Here is a 7866-nt window from a genome sequence, read left to right on the forward strand (position 1 = left end):
TTGTGATCTTCATTGGTGTCCATGGATTACATGAAATCTTTCCACCTTTATCCACCTTTGTCATGTTAGGGAGAACACGTCAAAGTAAGGGTGGGGTCATCTAAGATAGCACAAGGGTTAAAGTACATGGGAGTCTGTGAAAGACCTCTGTCTGGAAGAGTCTTTTGAAAATTTAAAGTACAGAAACTTTGCATGTTGGGTAATTTGTTTCATTAGTATGAAACAAATGCATTTAGGTGAATTTAGAGTATTTTAATAAGGAGAGATCTCGAAAGCTTGATTGAAAGACACAATAGTGAAACAGGAATTGAGCACGAACAGTCAGTATTCTTTGGCATTTGGGCTCTGGGCGGAGACAACTAGCATGCCCAAGTGAAGAGACCCCAGAGTCCAGACGCTGATGGTGGTTAAGGCTAGACAGCGCCGAATCGAAGGGCCATGAGGAGAACGGGACGGAGGCAGGCCAGCAATATTGTCATGGTACCTCTGGGAGTCCTCTCCTTCCCCCCTCCCTTCTCTGCTCTTCCTCTCTAGATTGCACCCAGCTGTTGGCACTCTCCTCATCAGCCTGCCTGCTCCCATTTAATGTGGACCTTCCCCAGCACTCATTGCCACTCCGTTGCCCCCTTTATGGTGCTGTACCTGGACTCATGGTTTCCATAGTCTGCCAAGTGTGTTTTTACTCTTTGTCTACTCTTCAAATCAAGTGTTCCTCATCACCTGCAGGTTATCTCCCCCGAGTGACAACCTGGGTCCTCTAAACTAACTTCATCTAGAAGAATTCCGTCTGAGATCCTAAGCCTCCAGCCACGCCACGACTCTATGCCACAACTCCAAGCCATGCCACCTCGCAGTTGGATCACCAGCACTCAAGCTCAGTACCCAAGTTATTGGCGCCGTTCATCAGGAAACTCCGAACTTACCTACTGGTCCTCATCCGACCGCCTTCGTGCCAGCTGTCTCAGCCCAAACTCCTTCAGCTCCCTTGGACATTAAATCTTTACAATCCACTTCAGTCTTGCGTGATCTTCATGGGTTCCAGCATCGGGGTCTGTTCTGTCATAGCTGATCATGACAAATATGTCTGGAATCTGAATAAACAAACTTCAATTAATTTAAAGGTAGGAATTTGATTGTGATTGGCTCCTAAGAAAGTGAGCACTTGTATAAATACCCGGGCAGGAATAGAAACAGTGCTCTTTTCTTTGTGTTCCTGCTGTGAGCCCTGTTTTAGTAAAAGGCATTCAGGGAAATTGATTGAGCCCGTATATCTTTATTAGAAATATTGTTAGGGTAATAAATCTTGCGCTGTCATTCTGTGCGCTTTCATTCCAACAGAATCTCCACGCTAAAATATAAAAGTTGTGCTGAAGCTTCACAATCTTTTCATCTAGGTACCATCTCTCATATATTGTTGGTTCTGGACTTGGATACAACTGTGAAGACAACTGTGTAGAAGAGCTGGAGGTGTATTGCAGTAATCAAGATGAGAGATGACTAGTCCATGAATGTGATATTTCTCTGGTTATTTCCCTGTCATGCTGTGGAGGACAAATTGTCATGCCTGGGGAAAAAACCAACTACTAAGTTTAATTTACCTAATGCCTTAGTCATAACTGCCCTTACGGGTAGATGCGGGCTGTCTAAAACCTGTACGGGGCATGCAGGTGGCTTCCATGAAAGATCAAGGTTCTAGACTGTTCAATGAGGCAATAAGGCGAAAATGTTCGTGCACGTTTTTTCACTACGGGCATGCTGCTGGTCGTACTGAACATTTGAACTACACACAAGGGTAAAAGTAAGGATAAAGTAGGTGAGTCGCAGGCACATTGTAAAGATTGTTCATTTTTTTGACCCCCCAATCCGTGTGCATCCCTTTTTTTTTCTTTTTTTTTCTAACTTGTCCTGTCCAACAGCTGGGCAGACAGATGAGAACTGAGGGCCTCTTGTGTTGGACATATTTTACTTTAACAACAGGGGTTATGGAAACAGGGGTTATGGAAAAGAACTCACCTAGATGTTCATCTCCTTCATCTTAAGGATCTTTTAGTTTCTTTTAACAATGCTGTTAGAGATGCGAGGGCTGCATATTTCACTAATCTCATTTCCAAAAGCAGAGGTAATCCTAAAGTGCTGTTCAACACTATTAGTGATATTGTTATGCCCAGTCCACCTGCCGTTCCCATCCATTCCAATGATGACTGTGAAAAGTTTTTATCATTTTTTATTGAAAAGGTCAGATCTGTGAGAAGCTCTCTGTGTCACACAGCTGGTCCTGGCCCTGGTTCTTTTCCTGGTCCGCCTCGTCCTGTGATTTTAGACACTTTCTCGCCTGTTTCCCTCCCTGAGCTGGTCAGATTAGTTGGCACAATGAAGTCATCCTCTTGCTCCCTCGACACGTTGCCAACTTCTCTGCTCAAAGATGTCTTCCAGTCCATTGGTCCCTGTGTCCTGTCAATAATGAACTCGTCTCTGCTGTCTGGTCAAGTCCCTGAGCACTTTAAGGAAGCTGTTGTACTTCCTCTCCTTAAAAAACCTGGGCTTGACCCCTCCCTCTTGAGCAGTTTTAGACCCATTTCTAACCTTCCTTTCATGTCTAAAATTTTAGAAAAGGTTGTTGCCAAACAACTTACAGCTGCTCTCGACAGTCATGGGATATTTGATCATTTTCAGTCAGGTTTTCGCAGAGCTCACTCCACTGAAACAGCCCTTCTCAGAGTCACTAATGACATCCTGATGCAGGGTGATGCAGGAAAATGCTCTGTGTTACTGTTATTGGACCTGACCGCAGCCTTTGACACTGTGGACCATTACATCCTCTTGGACAGGCTGAAAAACTGGGTTGGGATCTCCGGATCAGCCTTAAACTGGTTTTCATCATATTTGACTGGCAGATCTTTCTCTGTTGTCTTCTCCAAGTTTAAGTCCTCCTCTGCTCCTCTCACTTCTGGTGTGCCCCAATGCTCAGTTTTGGGACCTTTATTGTTTATTTTATATCTGCTGCCTTTACAGCATATTTTAAGTTCTTTTAATGACATTTCTTATCACTTTTATGCTGACGATATTCAGCTTTATGTGTCTTTTAAACCCCAGGATGTTTTTAAAATACAGACTTTACAAAAGTGTCTGGACTCAGTTAAGAGCTGGATGAATCACAACTTTCTCCAACTCAATGAAGCCAAAACTGAGGTCATAGTTTGTGCTCCTGACAGTTGTCTCCCCAAGATAATCCATGAGCTCGGCTCACTTGCTTCTTTTATCAAGCCCTCTGTCAGGAACCTAGGTGTAACTTTAGACCCGGTTTTATCCCTGGACTCCCATGTCGGGTCACTCGTTCGCTCTTGTTTTTATCATCTAAAAAACATTGCAAAATTGAGTCCAGTTGTGTCCCGTTCTGAGATGGAGATGCTCATTCACAGTTTTATATCCTCCCGTCTCGACTATTGCAACTCCATCTTCACATGTTTAAGTAAAAAATCTCTAGAACGGCTCCAGATTGTCCAGAACGCTGCTGCTAGGCTTTTAACCAATTCATCCAAGTTCTCACACATCACCCCGTTGTTAAAGCAGCTGCACTGGCTCCCCATTCACTACAGAGTGCATTTTAAAATCCTGGTCTTAACATACAGAGCTCTTAATGACCAAGCACCAGTTTACATAAAAGACCTGGTGCAGCCATACACTCCCAGCAGGTCACTGAGGTCATGTGACCAGGGTCTGCTGGCTGTTAAGAGAACCCGTTTAAAGACTAAAGGAGACAGAGCCTTTGCCACGGTGGCCCCATCCCTCTGGAACTCTCTTCCTCTCAGCCTCAGATCTGTGGACTCAGTGTTTTCTTTTAAAAAGCAGCTAAAAACATATCTTTTTAAAATAGCTTTTTCTTAATTTCTTTTTAACATGTGTTTTTACTGTGTTTTACTGTTGTTTTATCGTGTTGTACTGTGAAGCACTTTGTGATTTTTATCTGGAAAGGTGCTATACAAATAAAGTTTTATTATTTTATTATTATATTATTTATTTATTATTAATATTCAGACAAACCAGAGGTATGTCTGAATAAACCCCTTTTGTAATTGAGACCAAAATTTATTAATTTCAATCATATTTGTAAATCTTGTGTGTGTTGTGGGTGTTGGACTGGACAGAAAAGGAAAGGAGGGAAGAAGAGAGAGGGATGTTAGAGAGAGGGGGGGATGGGGGGATAGTAGGAGGGGGGGGGGGATAAAACCATGAAGCAGCATAAAAAGCAACAAGTTTACTGGATGTTTATCATAACGGTAAGGTTCAAATGTAGTACAAATCTCAAAGGGCGGGGCCTGTCCACACACACACTCAAATGTTATCAACACACCTGCTAGCTGCAAAAATGATAACATGTCAACATGTACACAAAACAGATAGTGTTCACACACGCATACTTGTGCCTTCAAACCAACTAGTGTGAAATATTTCATTCATTCAATCATGCAAACTATTAGTGCAAAGGTAAGCTAACACCTGTGCTCAGATGAGTGCTTATGTTCTTCGAAAATGGGTGGTGGAATGTGAAAAGAAGGAGGGAGAGTGCCCAGCCATCCGCACATCAAGACCCCCGCCGCAGCAGCAGCGGCAGCCAGAAGCCCCCTACGCCACACGGCAGCAGGCAGAGAACAACCGCCCCCCGGGCGATCAGATCCGCCACCCAGGCCAGGGCCAGCAGGACCGCCGCGAGGCCCCCAGAGCCAGAGAGCAGGGAGGCATGGGGGGAAAGAGAGTGCCGCCCCAGCCCAACCAGGAGAGTAGCCCCCCCGCCGCGCCGGGAGGGCCCAACGCAGGGCCCCACCCGACAAGGGTGCCCACAGCCCCAGACGAACACCCCATCACCACCCAGGAGTTCTGGGAATCCCCATGCCCCAACCCCAGGTACGAGCCAGGACCCCCCAAGGGAGACCCGCTCCGCACTCCAGGCAGCCACCCACCCGGCCCACAGTTGGTCCAGGAAGGAGCAAGGCAGGGGCCAGCCGTCCCCGCCCAGGAGGGGGTCACCCCGGAGAAAAGGGTGGCCCAAGAGGGTTGTTGTAAACATGGCCCGACCATGCTCGGCCACAGTTGTGCATCTCTTGAGTGCAGCCTGCCTGTTAGAAATATGGAAATTTGACAGAATGCATTATGTGTGGACATCTCATGGGCAATTGCATATCACGTAGACACCGTATGCGTGCAGCGTTTCTGCACGGTCAGTAAGGAGCCAGCGCATGCACCCTACTAACAATTAGAGTGCGGCATCACCTGTGCATCATAGGTGCATGTGACATGCATTATCCTTACAAACACTTCAGAATACACTTACCACATGTACAACAATCATATCTTCCATTTTCATGTCATCCCTTAACCCTTGTGCTATCTTTGCATTGACGTGCTCTCCCTACCATGACAAAGGTGGATAAAGGTGGAAAGATTTCATGTAATCCATGGACACTAGTGAGGTTCACAAATCTTTGAAGAAAAAAGGTTCAGCGCACTGTCTAGTGGGTCTAGATGACCCAACTCCCAATGTTAAAGTGCCTAGGATAGCACAAGGGTTACGGTGGCCGAATGAGGCATAAGGGATTGGAAAGACTCACCTACGCTCCTCTTAAATGCAGCCTCTTCACTCTACAACCTTCTACATTCCAGACAACCCAAAAACCTTAAGCACTCGTACAGATCAACCCCCATACACGTTCATGCACAGTATCTCTTAGGCATTGGATTACTTGTATAACTATGACGCAGGGGTGTCAGAATCCAGGCCTCGAGGGCCGGTGTCCAACATGTTTTCCATCCATAGCTGCCATTTAAACTCCTTATTGGCTAAATACACCTAATCCAGGTAATCAGCAGCAGACGAGAATTTTTGTTAGACTTCTGCAGAAGGAGAAGCTTGTCTGTCACAGCCTCAAAAGGGATAAAACAGCAGAAGATGAATGAATGTTTTCTTAAGTAAGAAAAAGATAACTACATAAACCCCAACAGCTCTGTCTTACTAAATGATGAAACAAGAAAAAAAACTTCCATCCATCCCTGGAGAGGAACACCTCTCCAGGGAAGCATCAAGGAAGCATCTGGACTAGATGCCCATGCCACCTCAACTGGCTCCTTTCGATGTGGGGGAGACGCGGTTCTTCTCCGAACTCTCCGCGGGTGACCCAGCTTCTCACCCTATCTCTAAGGGAGCACCAGCCACCCTACTGGGACCTCATTCTTTCGGTCATGACCCAGAGCTCATGACCAAAGGTGAGTATTGGAACGACCGGTAAAAAACCTTTAAAAAATATTACATTTTGACAGAAAAAAAAGCTTTATTGCAACCTTAAGCCCTGAGTTTATTCCAACCTTGCTAATATGCTGGAAAAATTGAATAGGAGTAAGATACCTAAGTTGCATAAAGGTTATCCTAATGTAACGCTCATGAAAACCTTATCGTCTTCCTGTTATTTTAAAGACATTAAATAAGTTCAGGATACATTTTGCCACACAGTAGTGTAAAAACAGTTTTTTGTACTTTTAGTCTCTGTGTGGCCCTTTGGTGCTGTCCTGTTTAGGTCAGTGACCTCATTTCTTTACTCTGACAGAGTACATGCAAAGCTGCCGAGAGACTTTATAACACGCATCCATTGCCTTGTTGTGCATCAAAGGACATTTCTCTTTGACTGTTCCTTATTTTGCATCCTCAATCTTTTCCACATTTCCTATTTTTGTCATTTCGCAACTAATCATTTGCACTTTCAGTTTTTAAAAGTTAATCTTTTTTTATAAAATAGAAACTAGCAGACCAAGCACATGCTGCAATGTTTTTTTTTTTTTTTTTTGGTCAACCACTGAAATCGACATGGATCAGAAACAAACAAAGAAAGAGGGTATGAAACAACAAAAAAGCTGTGTTTACATCTCTGCAAAAAAGAGGTGGCCTATAAATAGGAAAAAAAAACACTTATCTTAAGAAGAAAATCCCTTACAAAGTTATAAAATTATCTCTTCATGTAGCAAATCATTTTTACTCATAGACCCACTCCAATAAAAGTGTGTTTTGGTGTTAATAACATGTTCTTGTGGCATTTTTCTACTTGATGGATGATATATAAAAAAAATTAAGATTGTTCTCTGCCTGCTGACGTGTGGCGTTAGGGGGTTCTGGCTGCCGCGGCTGCTGCCGCGGGGGTCTTGGTGGGGGGGTAGCTGGGCACTCTCCCTCCTTCTTTTCACATTTCACATTCCATTTTAGAAGAACATAAACACTCACCTGAGCACAGGTGTTAGCTCACCTTTGCACTATTAGTTTGCGTGATTGATTGAATAAAATATTTCACACTAGTTGGTTTGAAGGCATAAGTATGCGTGTGTGAACACTATCTGTATTGTGTACATGTTGACATGTGGACATTTTTGCAGCTAGCAGGTGTGTTGATAACATTTGAGTGTGTGTGTGGACAGGCCCCGCCCTTTGAGATTTGTATTACATCTGAACCTTACCGTAATGATAAACATCCAGTAGCTAGTTGCTTTATGCTGCTTCATGGTTTTATGCCCCCCCCTTCCTATGATCATCCTCCTATTCCCCCCTCCCCCCTCCCCTAACATCCCTCTCTCTTCTTATTAATCTTCAGACAAACCTTTGGTTTGTCTGAAGATTAATAACCCCTGTTGTTAAAGTAAAATATGTCCAACACAAGAGGCCATCAATTCTCATCCGTCTGCCCAGCTGTTGGACAGGACAAGTAAAAAAAAAAAAAACAATTAAGATTAAAACTGCATTTCTTAGTATTTCTTTAATCCAATCAGGATGATTTAGGAGCAGACGAAAAACAATGCCAATTGTGAAAGCTCTCTTGTGACGCAGCTAGT

Source organism: Oryzias latipes, chromosome 4 (genome assembly GCF_002234675.1).
Source record: "Oryzias latipes chromosome 4, ASM223467v1".
NCBI classification, from domain to species: Eukaryota; Metazoa; Chordata; class Actinopteri; order Beloniformes; family Adrianichthyidae; genus Oryzias; species Oryzias latipes.